Source organism: Bos taurus, chromosome 13, assembly GCF_002263795.3.
Source record: "Bos taurus isolate L1 Dominette 01449 registration number 42190680 breed Hereford chromosome 13, ARS-UCD2.0, whole genome shotgun sequence".
NCBI classification, from domain to species: Eukaryota; Metazoa; Chordata; class Mammalia; order Artiodactyla; family Bovidae; genus Bos; species Bos taurus.
The window spans coordinates 19,961,884-19,984,043 of record NC_037340.1 but is presented as its reverse complement, the minus strand read 5'-3'; the positions used below and the strand labels follow the sequence as shown (position 1 = coordinate 19,984,043).

At 41.8% G+C, this 22,160-nt stretch overlaps 1 protein-coding gene across 4 annotated transcripts in view; it reads right to left on the bottom strand.

Moving 5' to 3' along the window:
• ITGB1 (integrin subunit beta 1) overlaps positions 1-13,335 on the bottom strand; it is a 43,791-nt gene extending 30,456 nt beyond the window's left edge. Inside the window, exon 1 of one of the 4 annotated variants that reach the window (XM_025000308.2) lies at positions 13,245-13,335. The gene's annotated coding sequence lies outside the window, so the exon portion shown is untranslated. 4 annotated transcript variants of the gene reach the window in all.
• Between the last annotated feature and the right edge of the window lie 8,825 nt (positions 13,336-22,160).

Sequence of the window (22,160 nt, the reverse complement as noted above, 5' to 3'; positions counted from 1 at the left end):
AGAGGGATGGAGCACAAGGGGCCCACCTCCCTGAGGAGACGTGCGGCAGCTTTCTCTAAGTCAGGGCAGCAGGTGAGAAGCTGGGCGAGTTCAGGCATGACAGCTTATGCTTCTTCCCGAAACAGGAAGCAAGGACAGGTGCTGGGAGAAAAGGGGAGCAGGTTGGCAGACGGAAGAAAATCAAGACACTGCAACAGGATTATGGAGCAGTGCTGAGGCCCAGCAGGTACTGGACACCCTGATCTATAAAGGCACATCTAACACTCATCTCACCTGAAACTACCTGGTAATAATCTGCCCTGATGGGTTCTAAGTGCCAAGAACACAATCTTTCCTGTGTCTTCAGTGACAGGACCTATAAGTGCTTGGGACAAAATCAGTGCTGAAAACTTATGCTGAAATACGTTAAATTTTATGTCATTTTTCTTGGACATTATTTAGAAGCCCAAGAAAGTATAGATACCCTAGGGATTACAATTTTTAACCCATGTAAGTATACACAAGCCAACTTTCAGCTAGATATAAAATGCCTCACACTCTAGGTGCTTGTACATCATGAATCAAAATTCATTTACATATACAAGCAACACAAACATAGGCACTGAAATACTACATACACACTCAGTTACAAGGTCATCCACTTATTGGTTATTATTCTAGTTATTAGCACAAAACCCCAGTTTTTAGAAATTCTTGTAGAAACAGTCAAATACTGAGACAACCTCCCATGGGTCCTTAGACTCCAATCTGAAACTGTGGAATTAATGCCACTGTTTACAGAGCAAGTGCAGGAGGAGGAAGGGGCAGTGCTGAGAAAACACACACAGAGAGAGAAGGCCACAGTCAAGGGCCTAGACATCACGGTGCAGGTGAGAGAAAGGGATAAGGAGCCAGGTGTAACATTTCAGGGGTGGGCAGTGTTGGGTAAAAGGTCGAGGTGAGAAGACAGCTATGGGAACTGGGTTGGCTGGGGTCCATTCCCAGAGCAGAGTCTGAGACGAGAGCAGGCATGCAGGCAGCTCACTCAGGGTGACGGGGAATGAGAGGTGCTGAAGATGCAAACCAAGAAGAGAAAAGGCCAGGGCACTTTAGCTACCACAGGGGTGCCCAGGGACTTGGCCTTCCAGAGAAGTCTTGAGAAGTGTATACAGTTCACCCCTGAATCCATGGATTCCATGAGCAGATTCAACCAACAACAGATGGAAATAAATTTTTTTAATTGCAGAGTTCCACAAAGCAAAACCTGAATGTGCCCTGCACAGGCAACTCTGCATAGTATTTACGTTGCCTGGAAAATCCCATGGACAGAGGAGCCTGGTGGGCTGCAGTCCATGGGGTCGCTAAGAGTCGGACACGACTGAGCGACTTCACTTTCACTTTTCACTTTCATGCATTGGAGAAGGAAATGGCAACCCACTCCAGTACTCTTGCCTGGAGAATCCCAGGGACAGAGGAGCCTAGTGCTTTGCCGTCTACAGGGTCGCACAGAGTCGGACACGACTGAAGCGACTTAGCAGCAGCAGCAGGCATCATCTGGAGGTGACAAAGTGTACATGAGGATGTGCCTAGGTTACACTCAAGAGCTACACCCTCTCAAAGAGACTTGAGCATCTGTGGATTTGCTTGGGGAGGAGGAGTGTCCTGGAACCAATCCCCCTCGGATACTGAGGGACAACTGTGGAAAGTGTGTCCAAAGAATGGTCACTGGGAAGACGTGCCTCAGTTCTAGTCCCCACAGGGAAAAGTCTGCCCCAAGGGGCTTCCAAGAACAACAGTACACCCCACCAGAAGGCTGCTGCTAGTTTCTCTCCCCACGGACAGACAAGAGGGCTGGCTGGAGATGCCCCAGGGTTGAAAAGACAGAGGCACGTAAGGCAAGATGCAGTCAGCCAGAGTTGAGTCAGAGAACTGCTCCGAGAGGCAGCGACGGGAACCAGAGGAGGCCCGAGGAAGTGAGGAGGACAGAGGTTTCTAGTCCAGCGCTCAAAGCCCCTGGCGTTAAAAGAGCAAGAAAACTGCTAGAACAGAGTGTGAGAAGCGTCACTTGCATTAACTCTGGAGATCTCAATGATGGCAAGAACTGGGGAGGGGATTTAGGCCAGGAGAGTCGCATATAGGCACACATACATATATTAAAACAAACACAAACAACTTCTGTTTAAAAGATTCAGTAATTAAGACGTACGAAGCTCTTTCCCATCTACTGCAGATGTGTATGACTGACCTGCCTTATGAACTGTCATCTTCTAGAAATCAGTTCTGTGTCCTCTGTACCTAGCCCAGTACCCAGAGTCTAAAGATAACTGCAGATATTCTGAGGTATCCACAGAAAAGTAAACAAAGCCCTGCAGAGTGCAGTGATCACACCATCTGCTAAGGCGTAGCTCAGAGCTCAGAGTGTGGGCTGTGGGGTCAGGTGCCTGGACTCAAACCTCTAATCAACCCCCAACTAAGCAGGTGACACTGGCAAGTTATTTAATCTGTGCCTTGGTTTCCTCATCTTTAAAATGGACACTACAGTTTCTACGTTATGGGGGATATGTGAAGTTTACATGAGTTGTAAATATAAAATATTGAAAACAGCATCTGGCACATTGCAAGCAATACCTAGATGGTACTTGTTATCATTATTACTATACATTACAGCTGGAGCTCAGCAACAACTTGATTCAATAAAGAAGTAACTATGTTTGAATGTTTGGGTTTTTCTTTTTTTTCAATCCTAATTAACCAAAAACTCTGAATTGATCCATGTTAGGTGAAACACAAGATATGGAAGAAAAGATAAAGGCTTAGAAAAAAACACAACTGCAAACAACAGATTAATGTTGACTTTTATAGAAATAAACACATTACTTCGATATGATATCAAAACCTGATACTGTATATGGTGATGGTGGTTTAGTCGCTAAGTTCTGTCCAGTTCTTGTGACCCCATAGTCTGTAGCCCGCCAGGCTCCTCTGTCCATGAGATTTCCCAGCCTAGAATACTGGAGTGGGTTGTCATTCCCTTCTCCAAGGGATCTTTCCCACCCAGGGTCTCCTGCATTGCAGGCGGATTCTTTACCAACTGAGCCACCAGGAAGTCCTATACTGTAAAAAAAATAAATAAAATAAAATACAAGAAGCCTTAATCAGGTGCTAATTATTAATTAGATACTAATTATTATGCTAAGTAAATTTGATAATTATTTTAGGTTCTACATTTAAGTAGGATTATTCTACTTTCTAACAATCATATTTCTAACAATTTGTATGTAAAATAATAAAAGCATCAAAACTTTAATGCTTTTTACTACCACATTAAATACAGCACAGATATTTTTGAATGTTAGTATCACGAATCACCTTAAAAAAAGATCAAAGTGGAGAGTAACATACCTAATTAAAATAAAAATAAGGAAGAATGACTTCAGGTTTCTCCTTCTATATGGGGAAGCAAATCTAGGAGAGGCTAAGAGGAGGAAGGAAACTGCCCTGAAAAGACATCTTGTAGCAGAAACTTAGACCAGGAGGCTGTGTACCACTCTGGTTCATTCAGAGACTGCTGCCCACTGAGAACTATAAAACACAAGGGTGATGTGTTCACTTAGAAGGCAGACAAGGCTCAACCAGGCACACCCAAGAGTGATACGATAACTGAGTTTTGATGATTTATGGTAATTTGTAACAAAAAGTTTTATTTTTACTTTTATTCTAACACATGCAAATAACTATAAAAATGACAATAACTAATAAAAATAATAACAGCTATCTCTTCTAAGCAACTCCATGAGGTTGGGAACAATATTATCTTTGTTTCATATATAAGGAAGCCAAACCACAAATACTTCTCCAAAGTCACACAGGTAGAACTGAAACCAGACCATCTGAATTCTGAAGCTGTGACCTGAGTCTGTGCTCCACTAAACTACAATATTTTGAAGGTATACTCAGTCACTATTTTAAAAATAAAAGAACACCCTTCTACTGTTAGAACTGACTCAGAGAACAGAAATGGAAAGGACTTAAAATGTTCTTTGAGTTCATTTCTTAGTCCTTCAAAATGACTGGAGGCCAACAGAAGTTATTTTAATTGTCAAATTTCATGAGTATACTGACAGGTTATGGTCTCATCCTACAAAAGCATTTCATCCAAGTATCTTTTCTTACTACATTTAATTTTAACTAAAGGGTCATAAGGGCTTCCCCGATGGCTCAGTGGTAAAGAATCCAACCGCAATGCAAGAGATGCAGGTTCGATCCCTGGGTCAGGAAGATCCCCTGGAAGTGGGCATGGCAACCCACTCCAGTATTCTTGCCTGGAGAATCCCATGGACAGAGGAGCCTGGAGGGTTACAGTCCATGGGGTCGCATAGAGTCGGACACGACAGAAGCAACTTAGCACACACACAAAGGGTCATAATTCATCCTTTGAACAATAAATTACCTCAAATAGCTCCAAAACATCATTTTGATAGTTAGGAACATGCAAGTATTCCCTTGTCAAAAACTGTACATAATTAATCTCCACTGTAAACTCATCTTTATTTATCAAGGTTAAATGTGGTTTTATGAGCTAGTCAAACTTTTAAATACATACTAAGTATCTATTAATGTTCTTAACAATGTGACAAATAACTCATTTGGTATTTCTTTTTACATTTACAGATAAGATCTTTAGAAATTTTATATGTACTTTATAGAAAGTAAACAATTATGCTTTAGAGAAAAATTTTTAAAAATGGAGAGTTACATTTAAGTTTTAAAATTGGGTGCTCAGAGGCCATCTATGCCCCAAAGGACACAGTACAAAAAGAAGTCATCCACAAAAGATTTCTTCCTATAAAATCTTTGCACAAAGAGCACATTTTTATTCAGTACAACTTGGATTTCCAAGTCAAATATCCACTGCACATCTACCGTGTACAAGACATATAACTGACAAAGCTGGGACGTGAACACAGGCATGAACCGAAAGCCCAAGCTTTCACCAGAAGTAGGTTTCCAATAAGAAAGCTTCCTTCTTTTATATCCTAACATTGTAAATCTTTTCACCTTAATGGTGGAAAAGATTCAGATACCTCCATTGAGGTATATTATAAGCCTCACCTGAAAATAGAATAAGGTTAGATTCATCCCAAGTCTGTACCACCATCGCTATTTTCTGTATCTGTGTTTAAAAGGAAAAAAAAAAATAGTCCAATAACCCATTAATATTTACAAATCAACACAGTCCAGAAAAGGAACACAGAGCCAAGAGGAAAGCCTCAGGCTTTCCTACCATGCAGTTCACCCTGCTTCTCCCCACGCAGAGCAACAGACAGGAGAACATACAGGAGCCTGTTCTGCTTCACACCATCAGACTCGAGGGTGAGAGCTGGGGATGAATTCTCCAAAAGCAAGAGCACCTTTCCCCTTGTGAGAAGAACAAGTAAAACTCAACATTTTCCCCCTCTCTGGCAGGAAGAGGTGCGTGGTGGTGATCCTGGAGGTGTCTATGGCCCAAATAAATAATAAGCTACAATGAATGATTAACAAAACTTAGCAGAAAGGATGAAAGAGGGAAAAAAAAAGAGGGACCAGGAAAGAAAGGAGGTTGAGTACTCCAAGGCAAACAGGCAACATTTCCTTTGAAGTCTGTGTCCACCCACTGTGGAGGATAGATCGTATTCTCGTTATTTAGAAAGAAAACTTTCTAAAATTCAAAACTCCCACCCAGAAGAAAAAAGGCTTTTTATGAGTCCCAACCCCTTCTTACCCAAAGGTGGTTATCAGCCTGAGTTGAGTCCCAACAACAAAGGTTTGACTACTCCAAAACTACAGGCTTAAAAAACAACTGGAAACCTGAGAACAGGGCCAATACTTAAAGAAAATTACAGAATAACAGAACAAACTGTGTCTATTCTGGGGCTTCTCTGGTGGCTCAGCAGTAAAGAATCTGCCTGCAATGAGGGAGAGGTAGGTTTGAACCCGGGGTCAGGAAGATCCGTCCAAGAAGGGAATGGCATCCCGCTCCAGTATTCTTGCCTGGGAAATCCCAAGGACAGAGGAGACTGGTGGGCTATGGTCCATGGGGCTGCAAAAGAGTCAGACACGACTGAGCAACTAACCTACTGTGTCTACCCGACCCCCCACGAAAATGAGAAAGTGGAAGATTAATCATCAGCACCCACTCCTGTGGTGCAAGGGGAAGATAAAGAACGGACGCACTGTGTCTCGGGAAATACTTTCAATAAAGATGGAAGTAGGGGGAAGTCAGAACATGGAACTGAACTACGAAAAATTTCTACAGCACAAAAAGAGAAAATTAAGAATCTTCTCTGAAAAAAAAAAAAAAAAGAATGAACTCATTATGCTCTTCAAGGAATTAAGAAAATCTCAAATAGATTTTGCAGCAATCAAACACAGTAAGACCACAAAACTAGAGGAAAAGTGTACAGAGCTACAGGAGGAAATTTAAGTTGAAATCCTCTGCAGAACTCAAAACACACAGGAACAGAATCAACACAACAGGAAGAGCAGGGTTGAGCACACAGAATTCAAAATAATTCAAGGCAATAAGAAGCATGACGTTATAGCCAACAGTGACCCAGTAAATAGATAACTGGTATATCACCACCACCACCTCCCCCACCAAAAAGGTTATAGCCTTTACATGAGGACCAAAAAAAAAGATTAAGCATTAAATTCCAAAAAATGGTGAAGGGGCATAAAGTAAGTTCAAAGCTCATAAAATAAGCAAAAGGACAAGACTTAGAATATGAGCAAGGGATTTCCCTGGTGGTCCAGTGGCTAAGACTCCACTCTTCCAATGCAGGGAGCCTGGGTTCCACCCCTGGTACTGGCTGCAGCTGAAGACCCCGCATGCTGCAACTAAGATTGAGGATGCCACATACCGCATCTAAGACCTGGTGCACTCAAATAAACAAACAAGCAAAAGTTTAACACTCTAAATAAATCTATTAAGACATAATATTAAGGGCTAACCCAAAATGAGCATGAAAAGTTGCCTGAACTTAACTCTTCCCAGGTCCTCCTTCCACTCAAAAGACATTACCCAGCAATTGCTATATTTCAAACTAGCCTAGAGAGCTGTTCCTTCTTTAGACTTGGCTATGTCTATAGATTTTGCTTTTCTCTGTGAAGGGAGAAGAGTAAGTGAGCAGCTGCTTTGGTTGAAGAATTTACTTTGGGGCAAGTTTACAAAGAACTAGCAAAAACAAGTTTACCAACTTAACTAATGGGATCGACAAGCACTTGAGAGTAATATATGTTCCATGTAATTTCAGTCGAGGAGAACTGTAAGTTATGCTCCCTTGGATAATTTTATCTACTTTTTAGGTAAGTCATTCCAAAATTCTTACTTGGTCAAAACTTTAATAAATTTTGACCATATGCTTTGTCATCTCTCTCCTCTGCCCTGTATTAGATTGAAACAAACACAGTGCTGAATATATTCTAAATATATATACAATAAATATAGGTAAAAAATTTTACCTAAATATAGGTAAAACTCAATTTCTCACTTAGCACTAAGCTGGGAATAATATCTACCTTAGAACTGTTAAAAGGATAAAATATGATCATGAATATAAAACAAATATCTTTATAGGGACCTATAAATTACAGCTTACTTGATTACTGAATTTTCTTCTTGCTCTTCAACTCATTCACTGACTCCTAAGCATTAGAACCTGAGTGACTACTTAATAAATGGTTCTCAATCTTTTTAAGCCATACTGCTTTAGTAAGCACAAGTCTGCTCCTTACTGTTTCTGTTGTGTTTTCCTAAAATAATATAATACTAAATGCAACTTTTAAAACTACAATCTCCACCTCCAATAATCAAATATGACCCACCACTACACCTTTGGGGAAGGAAAGAAATTACAATCTGAAATAAATAATAAACTGTAAAATACTGGAGAGCTAATAAATTACTATTCTTAATTTTACAAAGACTATGAAAGCTTAAGTTACCTATGTATTCATTCAATAACATTTATACACGGAAATGTGACCTCCATATATCTAAATACTTTTCCTCATCATTCTTAATTTTTTCAACCACCATAAGAATTATTTCAAAAAATTTGAAAAAAATTTTCACCAAAATTTCAAAAAATGTTTCAATTTTTTCAACCACCATAAGTAGCATTAACTACTACTTTTTTGTGTCCCAAAATATAGTCTTGATAAAGTCTGGCACAGCAAATGACAACCCTTCGGAGCAAATGACAACCCTTCGGTGATGCTCAGTAACGCAGTGTTGTTTAATTCAAATTTCTATTACAACCAGTTGTATTTATGTCTGTGAACTACACCAGACTAGAGTTGGAGGGCAAGAGTCCAGGCCTTCATTTAAAATATCCTTCATTTTATTTATATGTATTATATAAAGGCATATATATTTATATATGTATGATTATATATCAAAGTAATCAAAAAACATTTATTTGCTAGATTAGACGGTATTCTACCTTCTAACTATACTGTCCTTTGACCATGTCATCATTTATATTCGTCTCTTTGGTCATACCATTACAAGCTCCTCACGGCCCTCCAAAACCAGTTAAGCCAAAGCTGATCTTTTTCTCAAAATCTATTAGAATCACCTGGTACAGGGCACTGTGTAAACATCCTGTGGTGTCTGCTACATTTCCCTAAATTGAAAACAAGGCATCCCAACTAGACAGTATCCTCAGCTGCAAGGTGCAGGCCAGCCTCTTGCCCTACACCCAGTAAGCACCACACTGCTCAGGGAAGTGGCACTTAGCACACTAACGGATTAAATGGTTACTGACAACAGAGCTCCATCCTGACAGAGAGCTAAGAGCACTAGACTTGCCTGGCCAGCACTTGCAGGCTTTCTCAAAGCCATGACTCGGCACACCACATGCCCTCTGGGGTGAAGGCACAGAGAAAGGCTGCTCATGGGAGAGGGAAGACCTGTCCTCTGTAGAGTCGGGTCACACAGCAGCTGGCCTTCAGCTCACAGGGCAATAGAAAGGAGAAACCAAGAGACCACTCTACTATGTAGATACAGAAACCAGAGCCCTTTCCAGGTGAGGTGTTCCAACAAACGTCCCAGAGCTCAGAACGAGCTTGCCCAAAACCCAGGTTTCCCAATCAAGAAGTCTCTGCTTCATCAACTGCTTCTCTAAAGATGCTTCTCTCTTCACCTTAAACAAGCTCATCAAAGGAAAAGCCTGAACATATCCAAGTCCCCCACTAAGCTAACACAGGAAGGAACCAGAAATTCAAACAAACTGAGGAGGGAAATGGTTTTTCTAGATTTCTTTTCCTCCACCCAGCCTTTGACTGGGAAAGTGTTTCCAGGGCCCCTCGGCAGCACCTTTTCACTCTACACGCTCTCCAGTATTTTCATCTGCAGCCCAGAGCGTCAGCCTATACAGACTAAGAATTCCCAAATCGTAGGCTCCCAACCAGACTGCCGGTAGTGAGCGAGCAGTCTGCACAGTCAGCTACACTCCAGGCATCTCAGCAGGAGTCCAGCATTCCCCTGCCTCCAGGCGGCCAGCAGCACAGCACCCCCTTGCGGTCACGCTTCCCACCTCGGACAAGCCACCTCCTAACCAGACACCTAGGCCACTTCAGTTCCTGTCTCCTCTTACCTCAGACACCAAGTCTGACCTGTCCACCCTCCAAAATAAGTAGTTCTTGTAGCCCCACCCAGGTTGTCCCCCATGCCAAGGATCTCCAAAGCTTTTTAATACTCCTTTTACTATTTAACAACAAAAACAAAAAGAAACTTGAGAATACATGTACCCCAAAATATGTATTTATAAATTAAAATACATGTACTCTACAACAATGTGGTAAGATATTATAAATCATAATAATACATTTAAGCTTTATAAAAAAATAGTAAGTCTAATATTTTCTTCCTACATCCAGTGATCTATTTTATACATCCCTGGGGTCCAGGAAGCTGCACTTTGGAGACTGTATGAGACAAGTCCAACAATTGTGTGTTTATACATGCATGCACTATGTATATTTGAAACAGTCTGTCACTTACACACATTTCTTGATCAGATGATGTACGTTTGCTTTAGCATATTGCTAAATATAGTTAACCTCATCTTCCAAAGCCACAAACCAAAACTAAAGCTTAAAAGTACCTGGCTTCTGTATTATTTTATAAATAAAACTTAACTCTGCAAAAGTCTCACAATTAGTCACATTTAAAGATGAGAAACCTGCAAAGTATAGCTTGGCTCCTTTTGCATGCAGCTACAGAACAAGAAATACCACCTTTTTCACTTATCTATTGAAAATTCTAAGACTGCTAAGGTTCTGAAGGTTTTCTGCACTGCAACTCCTGTAACCTAGATATATAATTTTCCCAGTTTTCTACAGCTATAGATACTGCTATCATTTCAGGGTTCTGAAGAATAAGGTACTCCTCTGGACTCTTACCCCTATCAGCCCACCCTCTGGACCCCAAGACTCCCACCTCTGCTATAACAACATACAAGGACAAAACTCCACAACATATGACCAGTCAGAATAGACCTGCTCACGCAAAAAAAAAAGATACTTACAGATTTGCACAATATAATCTAGGATTCCACTGACAACCAGACCGATCCTAACCCTCCAGAGTGGGGTAATCAGTCCACATGAATCCTCTCAGATACTAACTGAATTTGTTACATGTTCAGAAATATCAATTAGCAGAACTCAAAAGTTCTGAAACTTGACCTATCTCCTGTTTCTTCTCATCACTCCAGCAGAGTAGTCAAGAACAACTAATCACCCACACATATGCCATGAAAACAAGCACCACCTGAAAGTTAGTTTTCAGTATTTTAGAAAGTAACCAGATGCCCTAGTTCCCCCAGGAGTTAGGAATTTATCCACCCCGGTGTAGGACTGCATGTTCATTCAATGATGCTAATTTGGGGCAGCTTTTAAATATCCTGACCAGAAAGCTGAGGAGAAAGCCACCTAAATCCAATGATTTATTCAATATTACTGATCCTATACTTTCCACACACAGAATAGCGAGGGGATTAGAAAACAATACAGAATTTAACATTCTTTTAAAAACAATCAACATTACAAAAACTTTAAGTCTGTGAAATCAACACTGATGACTCAATTTGGAGTCTGCTATTTACAGAAGCAAAGTATTAACCACATCCCATCTTTTTAACTAGCATTCTAATAACATCTTCCATTTTATATTGAATTCTAGGGTGGGTATAATTGCTTTCATCCTCAAATGCCTGTTAACTAAAACATTGATTTGTTTCATGTGTTTTCTATTTATCAGCTAATCATCTTCAGTCCCTCATTTATTAATAAGTGACCTAAAATTATTTTCAAATGTGAACATCTCTGTAGGGCTCTTAAGCCAGCCCTGACTCCTTTGAGCCTTGATGTCCACAAATCCTGAATAGGTAACTTACAAGTCAAGTTCCTTCATCACTTCTGAAGTGTTTAATACATAACGTATTGCAAAGTCTGGATTCCGTTAAGAAAAATTTCTAATCGAAATTCAATTAGCATTTTTTTATTGTACCATCAAAATAACAATAAATAATAACAATAATTCTACCCAGCTAATATTTATGTGGAACGCAGATTCCAAGAAATCTTATTGATAATATCACCAATTACATGGTGAGATTTTTTTTTAAAGTCCTTCTACTTTATCAAGAAGGAAAAAAAGGAGTTAATATTTATTGAGCTAAGTGTCTTCACTACACTGCACTTATATTATACAAGGTTACCTGTGGTTCAAACATGGGTTGCTGGACCACAAGGGTTGTCCTCATCAGAACTGGACGATCACCTATGCTCCCTGTGCCTCAGTTTCTTCATTTGTAAAACTGGGATTAAACACAACACCTACTTCTTTGGATCAGTTCCAGGATTAAAGGACAAAATAAAGGTAAAGTGCATAGAGGTAAACATAGCCCTCATTGTCCTCATAATAATTTCTAGCTTTATTATTAGTATAGGTAGGTACTGTTCCCATTTTACAGATGGAAGAAATGGAGCCTTAAAAAGAGTGTAATTTACTAGTAATGATCATACAGACTAGCGCTAGGTTTTCACGCAAAAACACAAAACTGGTGAAACAAAAATTACTCAGGCATTAAATACTACCATTCTTAAAAATACAACTTGTTCTGAAGCATCAGGAACGGCACGAATTAGGCACAGCCGGGCAGGAGCCCTGAACACGGCCGCGGCGTCCACACCCAGCGTTAGAAGGGCCCACAGGACGCGCCCACCCGGCGCCCCGGTGCCCTGCGGCGCGGCGACGCCCGGGACGCGGGGCTGGAGTCAGGGTGAGTGGTCCCGGCGTGGAGGCCCGGCAGCCGAGGCCGCTGCCGGACCAGGTCCGCGGAGGCCCGTCCGCGCCCAGCCGTCCGGTTCGCGCCCAGCCCAGCGTCCGAGTGGCGGGTCCGACTCCCGGGCCTCCGCGACAGCGGCCCCGCGAGGACAGCGCCCCTGCCGGGAAGGTCCAGGGGCGGCCGCGGCCCGACTTCCTCCCCCGCCCGAAGGCTTGGAATCCACCCGGAGGCCGCGGCCCCCACGCCTGCTCCTCCATGAGAGCCCGGCCGCTCACCAATTCCGCCGCCCGCCCTCCCGGCCGGCCGCCCTGGCCCACCTTCTCCCGCGGCGTCCGGCCCGCTCGGTCAACTCGGCCTGTGCTCCGCGGTTCCCGCTCGGCCTGTCCCGAGCTGGCGTGGCCTCCCGGGCTCGGGCGCGGCGGCGGCGGCGGCGGCTCCTCCTCCTCGCGGGCGGGAGGAGGAGACTCGGCGGCGCGGGGCCGCCTCCCGGCAGGAAACGACCCCCGGGGCACCGCCTCCCTGGCGCTGCGATCCCGCTCCTCAGGCCGCCGCCGCGGCACTCGCCCTCCGGAAGCGCATTCCTCTCGGGCCGCGTCAGCCGCGCCCGCGGTGGGAGGGGGAGGGGGACAGGGAGGGGAGGGGACCGGGAGGGGGAGGGGGACTGAGGGGGAGGGGCGGGGGCCGCCGGGACAAAGGAGCGGCCCGGCTAGGCCACCGGCTCCGTCGCAACCCCGGCGGCGCCTCCTTCCTTTGCAGCCGAGGGAGAGAGGGAGGATTTTGCCGGGTCCTGCTCACCTTAATATCCTTCTCGGCCTGCCTTAGGCGCTGCTTCTCCAAAGCCCCTTGTGTGTCCGGCCGGCCGGCTTTGAACCCTGGAAGCCCTGCCTCCCAGGAGCCGGCTCAGACAGACGGGGACACTTAGTCACTCACCTTGTTAAGGTTTCGTGGGGCCAAAAACGTTTCCCTCTGGAAGGGAAGTAGCTAAAGCCGATATTTTTCTGGTGGGAGGATTTGCTTACGTCTTTGAGAGAGGGGAAGACTTAAGGAGGAGACGGGTGCCAGGAAAGATGAAGAAAGTTGTAGAGGAGAAACTGGTGAGTTTGAGGAGCAGCTTTTGTTTGGTTCATCTGGAGGTCCATTTATGGGGAACTGGGAGGAGAAGGAAAGGTTCATCCTTGATACAGTTTCTGTTCATTCTCACTTTTTTTAGTAGGTGGACATGGGGGCTGGAGAAGAGACAGCTAAAAGAAGCATGGCTGGGCACATTTTGATAAGAGGATCGCAACCGCTGCCGGCCGGCATCATACTGAAACCCGGTTACTCAGAATGGGCTGCTGGCAGGCTGCCATACTGTTAGCCGAAAATGCGCATTGCCACGTGGTGAGCTGCAGCACCCTGTTGGGAACAGAACTCGAATGATGAGATTTGTGAAACTGAGAAGCAGTGTTTGATTTGGGGAAGATTAGAAGCTGTGATGCTCATTTGACCGCCAGTCTTGAGGAAGAAAAAAAGACAACCCATCTATGGAAATGTTGCCCATTGCTCGCCAGCAAAATTAAATCTTTGGTTAGGTAATCTCTGGAAACCTCTAAAGAAACAAGAATGATTTTTCCTACTTAATGGATGAGCAAATTTAAGAGACTAAATGATGTTTCCTTATTTGGGGAATCTAAAAAAGGATACAGATGAACTTATTTACAAAACAGAAATAGTCTCACAGACATAGGAAAACAATCCCATGGTTACCAAAGGGTGACGGGGAGGAAGGATAAATTAGGAGTTTGGGATGAGCATACACACACTACTCTATATAAAACACAAATAACAAGGACCTACTGTAGAGCCCAGGGAACTATACTCAGTAACTTGTAATATAACCTATAATGGAAAAGAATCTGAAATATATTCTTTTTCAGATTCTTTTCCATATATATTTTTTACAGTTTCTTTTTGGTGATATATATAACAAACTTTTCTGTACACCGGACACTAACATAACATTGTAAATCAACTATACTTAAATTTTTAAAAATTAATGTATCTATGTTAACAACCCAATGGTGCAGCTGCCAGCAGACCTCAACATTCTTGAATTTAAAGGTACTATTTATACCTTTGTTGAAAACGGATCAAAATCTATGTCTGGTCTCAACATGGATTACCATTCTGAAGTGTAGTTTATCCATGTTTGATTTGTACTACATTCCCCAGAACTTTCTTCCTTGTGTGATTTGCTACAAGAACATTATAAGATTCACATTTGCACAACATTAAACTAAATTAGGCCAAAGGCAGTGTAATAATCACCTTTTTAATCTGAGTCTCAAACACTGTTCCAGGTCACACAATAGGGGCTCAGCTAATACTGGATAAAAGAATAAATGGGTCCTTTTGCTCCCCTGGGACATCTGACTACACTAAAGTGTGAGTAGCAATTTATGTGCAGAAGTTATGAGCTTTGAGGAAATGAGAAATTAAAGAAACATAATCTCTAAGAAAAGCAGTGATTGGTCAGGAGTATGGCTGCATTCGTAATTTCAGATAAATATTCATCAAAGGACAGTTAACTATAAAATTTATGAGCGTTCCAAAGGTTGATCAGTTTTACCATGCTAAACAGAGTATCCTAGTAAGTAGGAATAGTGTAAGTCACATTGCTAAACCATGTCATGATACAACATCTATTAGTATCTTGAATTTAAGACAAATCGTATTTTACCTACACTCTTTCCCGGTTATTATAAATTGCCTTATGCCATCTCACAAGTCATTTTTATCAAATAATTAAAAGTTGACCTTTCCTTTAGTTTTGGCATCTTACTACTACATGCTCTACAAAATATGTCTTTATTCACTACTGTTTTCCAAAAGTAAGTTTTCAAAATTGCTCACCAGCAAAGACTTTACTGTTCATTTCAATCACTGTTTAACCCCCATTTCTATTAATGATTAAAGGACAGGCTTACATAAATGAAAGGAATCACTAATATTTAGTCAAGTACAAAAGAGGCTAAAGGCCTCTCTAGAAACCTGATTATCTTTTTCAGACAATGGGATCAGCATTGATTACTGACCTTTAGATCTAGTAGGCTGTATTTAATCACGTGATTATGGAATACAGGACTGGGAGTGAGTCAGTGTTGCCTCAGGAGTGGATTGCTGTCTTTCTCTTGTAATTTGAACACTTGGGGGATGCAATCTGTCAAAGGTTACCCTGTCCAGGAAGCTACAAATCATCCCATGATAACTTAAAGCCTTTTCAGTCTTTTGAGAGTGGAAGTACCTCTATAAAAATGTAACATTTTACAGGCAAATATGTTAGTACACATTCATTTACAAATGATTTTCCAACTGCAGTAATCAAACTTGGGCAAGACTCCATGGAGGTAGAGCAAAGGGTGAATGCCTGCATAGTGAGGAGTATGGACCCCAGAACAAAAATGTTTTGGTCTTGACCACTGGCTGGCACATTCTGGCTTAACCCAGACCAGATCAACTTTAAATAAGCTGGGTGACTTTGTGTCCCAGCATGTTCAAGTTACCCCCAATGTGTCTGTTACCCAAGCATAATTATTAATAGCACCCCTTTTCATTCTCAAAAGTACATCCTGATATGGATGGTAGATTATATCATCACCCTATAAGTAAGCGTGTCCAGCCAATGAGGTATGAAAAAAGTAATTTTAGCAGTTCAAAGGGGATTCATAGGGACACATTGCAAATCACATCCCAGGTTTATAGGTGAAGACCAATTCCAATACTGATCTTCAGGAAAAAAAGTTGTGTGAGGATGAGTGAAATTAATTAGGCAGCTCCTGAGTAGGGACTTCCCAGGTGGCTCAGTGGTAAAGAATCCACCTGCCAATGCAAGAGACTCAGGTTTGATCCTTGGGTTGGGAAGATCCCCTGAAGGAGGAAATGGCAACCCACTCCAGTATTCTTGCCTGGAAAATCCCATGGACAGAGGAATATGGCAGGCTATAGTCCATGGGGTCGCAAAGAGTCAGACACGACTGAGTGTGCACACACATAAAGTCCAAGGAAGGTGTTTAGGTGAGTCATGAGGGTGATGGAAGAGAACACTGGGGGGAGAGTTAGACACTCATATCCTAGATAATTTTGGAATTTGGAGGGTTTCCTTTTATTTTGGAAAAACAGAATAATGTAACATCTTTAACACATGCGATGAAGATGTCCTTCTAGGAGATTTAATGAAAGAAAACTCTTGAAAGTAGCTTGGCTGATCAACAGATTTGGGTTTAAAATACCATTGTAAATGTATATAATGGTTTCTGGAGCAGATTGATTGCCAGTAGCTGGGTAAGTGTTCCCTGGTGACTCAGCAGTGAAGAATCCGCTGCCAGTGCAGATGTGGATCTGATCCCTGGGTCAGGAAGATCCCCTGGAGAAAGAAATGGCAAACCACTCCAGTATTCTTGCCTGGGAAATCCCATGGATAGAGGAGCCTGGCGGGCTACAGTCCATGGGGTCTCATAGAGCCAGACAGGACTTAAAGCAACTAAACAATGACAAAGTTAAGTTTTCAGCTACTTTCCTAAAAACTGTTTCTATAGAGTGATCTGGATACATTTTTCTCATCTACCACCTCCAGCTAATTAGAATGTAAAACCCTTAAATGTAAATAAAGATGAGCAGATGGGGTTGGAAGGAATAGAAGTCTCTGATAATTCTCAATAACACATATGTTGATGAGCTTCTGAATCATAACTTCATTCCCTTTTCCTAAGACACTGAACTGCCTCTATTAAAATGTGAATCTGTGTGTCCGAGTTTAAAAAAAATAGCCCTGGAAATTATTAACACTTTGAAAATAAAGAAAGGGTAAGCTAGTCCTCCAGTTCCTCCTTTTTCTGTTGCCAAGAATATAAATAACATACAAATAATGAAATATTGCAAAGAAACTGGAAGATCATTTATTTTGCAACTTCTTATTTTTGTTTTGGGGACTTGGAGTGACCGCTGCTTAACACCCTGTTATAATTGCCAGAGGAACCAAGAGTTTGCTACAAGGTGGTCAGTAGTTGGATCAGCAATTGTGTATGTGTGGTATGCAACAGTATTATTGGATTAACCCATCCTGAGGCTTTATTTAGTGCTTTATTCCTTTGCTTATTTAAAAGTAAGGTGGAAAAGTGTCAGGACAGTTTGTCCTTCTAGCTTAGGCCTAGCCATTGAGTCTTTTCCTTTTCTAGATAGTTCACAGTTGCTAGGTTATGGCTCTGAATATGGGTCACATATGAGTAAGGCTGCCTCAACTGTTCAGCTTCCTGTTTTCCATATATAGCATCCCCTTGTTTCTTTCTTTTTTTTTTTGCTCAGTCCATGGAGTTACTGCCTCTGCTGGGTGTGAGCATTCCCTGCCAGCTTTCAGATGCTGAACATTTTTAAGAGCCCAGAGGGAACAGTGTTTTTAGGCAGCTCTTTTCAGACACTGAGTTTCTTCAGCTGGAGAAGGGAATGTGCCTTCCCAAATAAGAATGAAAAATATGCCAAACATAAGCAGTTGAATAGCACTGGAGTTATTTTTAGGAACTAAGGTCACTCGGTACAGGAAATGATGGTGCTACCAGCGAGTTATGGCTAGAGACTATGAAACAACATAATTTCTCTCCTCATTGAACTACTTTTTTAATTATCTTCAGAAAATCTGGCAATTTGAATTAGGAGAAGCTTGATTTTAGGCCAGATTTATTGGAGAGTGGGACAAGTAGGTTAGTAGAAAGGTGTGTTTGTTTGGTAAGTAATATAGCTCTCCTCTCCCAAATTAGTTCCCATCACATTTTGTCTAAGATTGAGTTCTTGCTGTACGCCTGTGTTTGGGAAATGATGAATCCACAGACCCCCACAACTGGAGACTATTTCACTTAAACATATAGATCTGCATTTTTGCAGATGTTTCTAGTTTTAATGGGATTTTAATCCCAAAAGATTAATGCAAAGAAATAGAGGAAAACAACAGAATGGGAAAGTCTAGAGATCTCTTCAAGAAATCAGAGATACCAAAGGAACATTTCATGCAAAGATGGGCTCGATAAAGGACAGAAATGGTATGGACCTAACAGAAGCAGAAGATATTAAGAAGAGATGGCAAGAATACAGAGGAACCATACAAAAAAGATCTTCACGACCCAGATAATCACGACGGTGTGCTCACTGACCTAGAGCCAGACATCCTGGAATGTGAAGTCAAGTGGGCCTTAGAAAGCATCACTATGAACAAAGCTAGTGGAGGTGATAGAATTCCAGTTAAGCTATTCCAAATCCTGAAAGATGATGCTGTGAAAGTGCTGCACTCAATATGCCAGCAAATTTGGAAAACTCAGCAGTGGCCACAGGACTGGAAGAGGTCAGTTTTCATTCCAGTCCCAAAGAAAGGCAATGTCAAAGAATGCTCAAACTATCGCACAATTGCACTCATCTCACACGCTAGTAAAGTAATGCCCAAAATTCTCCAAGCCAGGCTTCAGCAATATGTGAACCGTGAACTTCCTGATGTTCAAGCTGGTTTTAGAAAAGGCAGAGGAACCAGAGATCAAATTGCCAACATCTGCTGGATCATGGAAAAAGCAAGAGAGTTCCAGAAAAACATCTATTTCTGCTTTATTGACTATGCCAAAGCCATTGACTGTGTGGATCACAATAAACTGTGGAAAATTCTGAAAGAGATGAGAATACCAGACCACCTGACCTGCCTCTTGAGAAATTTGTATGCAGGTCAGGAAGCAACAGTTAGAACTGGACATGGAACAACAGACTGGTTCCAAATAGGAAAAGGAGTACATCAAGGCTGTATATTGTCACCCTGCTTATTTAACTTATATGCAGAGTACATCATGAGAAACGCTGGGCTGGAAGAAACACAAGCTGGAATCAAGATCGTGGGGAGAAATATCAATAACCTCAGATATGCAGATGACGCCACCCTTATGGCAGAAAGTGAAGAGGAACTAAAAAGCCTCTTGATGAAAGTGAAAGTAGACAGTGAAAAAGTTGGCTTAAAGCTCAACATTCAGAAAACGAAGATCATGGCATTTGGTCCCATCACTTCATGGGAAATAGATGGGGAAACAGTGGAAACAGTGTCAGACTTTATGTTTTTGGGCTCCAGAATCACTGCCGATGCTGACTGCAGCCATGAAATTAAAAGACATTTACTCCTTGGAAGGAAAGTTATGACCAACCTAGATAGCATATTCAAAAGCAGAGACATTACTTTGCCAACAAAGGTTCGTCTAGTTAAGGCTATGGTTTTTCCTGTGGTCATGTATGGATGTGAGAGTTGGACTGTGAAGAAGGCTGAGCACCAAAGAATTGATGCTTTTGAACTGTGGTGTTGGAGAAGACTCTTGAGAGTCCCTTGGACTACAAGGAGATCCAACCAGTCCATTCTGAAGGAGATCAGCCCTGGGTGTTCTTTGGAAGGAATGATGCTGAAGCTGAAACTCCAGTACTTTGGCCACCTCATGGGAAGAGTTGACTCATTGGAAAAGACTCTGATGCTGGGAGGGATTGGGGGCAAGAGGAGAAGGGGACAACAGAGGATGAGATGGCTGGATGGCATCACTGACTCGATGGATGTGAGTCTGGGTGAACTCCGGGAGTTGGTGATGGACAGGGAGGCCTGGCGTGCTGGGATTCATGGGGTCGCAAAGAGTCGGACACGACTTATCGACTGATCTGATCTGATCTGATATTAAACACAGATATGATCAGTCCCTTTTATAGACCAGGAGCCTAAACACATTTTTCTTGTTGCTGTTGTGGCCCTGGAATCTTGATTTGTGTACTAGTCATATCTATAACAACTTTTTATTCATCAGATACACCACTAAATATTTTGCACTAACAAGATTTTCCCTACAGTATTATTTTTTTTAAATTTTATTTTATTTTTAAACTTTACATAATTGTATTAGTTTTGCCAAATATCAAAATGAATCCGCCACAGGTATACATGTGTTCCCCACCCTGAACCCTCCTCCCTCCTCCCTCCCCATACCATCCCTCTGGGTCATCCCAGTGCACTAGCCCCAAGCATCCAGTATCGTGCATCGAACCTGGACTGGCATCTCGTTTCATACATGATATTTTACATGTTTCAATGCCATTCTCCCAAATCTTCCCACCCTCTCCCTCTCCCTCTCCCACAGAGTCCATAAGACTGTTCTATACATCAGTGTTTCTTTTGCTGTCTCGTACACCGGGTTATTGTTACCATCTTTCTAAATTCCATATATATGCGTTATTATACTGTATTGGTGTTTTTCCTTCTGGCTTACTTCACTCTGTATAATAGGCTCCAGTTTCATCCACCTCATTAGAATTGATTCAAATGTATTCTTTTTAATGGCTGAGTAATACTCCATTGTGTATATGTACCATAGCTTTCTTGTCCATTCATCTGCTGATGGACATCTAGGTTGCTTCCATGTCCTGGCTATTATAAACAGTGCTGCGATGAACATTGGGGTACACGTGTCTCTTTCCCTTCTGGTTTCCTCAGTGTGTATGCCCAGCAGTGGGGTTGCTGGATCATAAGGCAGTTCTATTTCCAGTTTTTTAAGGAATCTCCACACTCTTCTCCATAGTGGCTGTACTAGTTTGCATTCCCACCAACAGTGTAAGAGGGTTCCCTTTTCTCCACATCCTCTCCAGCATTTATTATTTGTAGACTTTTGGATCGCAGCCATTCTGACTGGTGTGAAATGGTACCTCATAGTGGTTTTGATTTGCATTTCTCTGATAATGAGTGATGTTGAGCATCTTTTCATGTGTTTGTTAGCCATCTGTATGTCTTCTTTGGAGAAATGTCTATTTAGATCTTTGACCCATTTTTTATTGGGTCATTTATTTTTCTGGAGTTGAGCTGTAGGAGTTGCTTGTATATTTTTGAGATTAGTTGTTTGTCGGTTGCTTCATTTGCTATTATTTTCTCCCATTCTGAAGGCTGTCTTTTCACCTTGCTAATAGTTTCCTTTGATGTGCAGAAGCTTTTAAGGTTAATTAGGTCCCATTTGTTTATTTTTGCTTTTATTTCCAATATTCTGGGAGGTGGGTCATAGAAGATCCTGCTGTGATGTATGTCAGAGAGTGTTTTGCCTATGTTCTCCTCTAGGAGTTTTATAGTTTCTGGTCTTACATTGAGATCTTTAATCCATTTTGAGTTTACTTTTGTGTATGGTGTTAGAAAGTGTTCTAGTTTCATTCTTTTACAAGTGGTTGACCAGATTTCCCAGCACCACTTGTTAAAGAGATTGTCTTTAATCCATTGTATATTCTTGCCTCCTTTGTCAAAGATAAGGTGTCCATATGTGCGTGGATTTACCTCTGGGCTTTCTATTTTGTTCCATTGATCTATATTTCTGTCTTTGTGCCAGTACCATACTGTCTTGATAACCCCACAGTATTATTTAGCCTGTAGGAGGTAGAACAGTGAAAGTCTTCTGTGATCAAACCACATGACTAAAAAGTGTGCTGTTTGTGTTTACTGTTCAAGGTATAATAAATTTCAAAGAGAAACCAGAATATTTTATGTCAAATTTTCAACTTATATCAGTTCGATTCAGTCGGTCAGTCATATCCAACTCTTTGTGACCCCATGGACTGCAGTACCCCAGGCCTCCCTGTCCATCACCAACTCCAGGAGTTTACTCAAACTCATGTCCATTGAGTCGATGATGCCATCCAACCATCTCATCCTTTGTCATCCGCTTCTCCTCCCCGCTTCAATCTTTCCCAGCATCAGAGTCTTTTCAAGGGACTCAACTTATATACTAGGATTTAAATGCCTTCCAATTATATGTAAAAATCACCCTGATTGAAAAC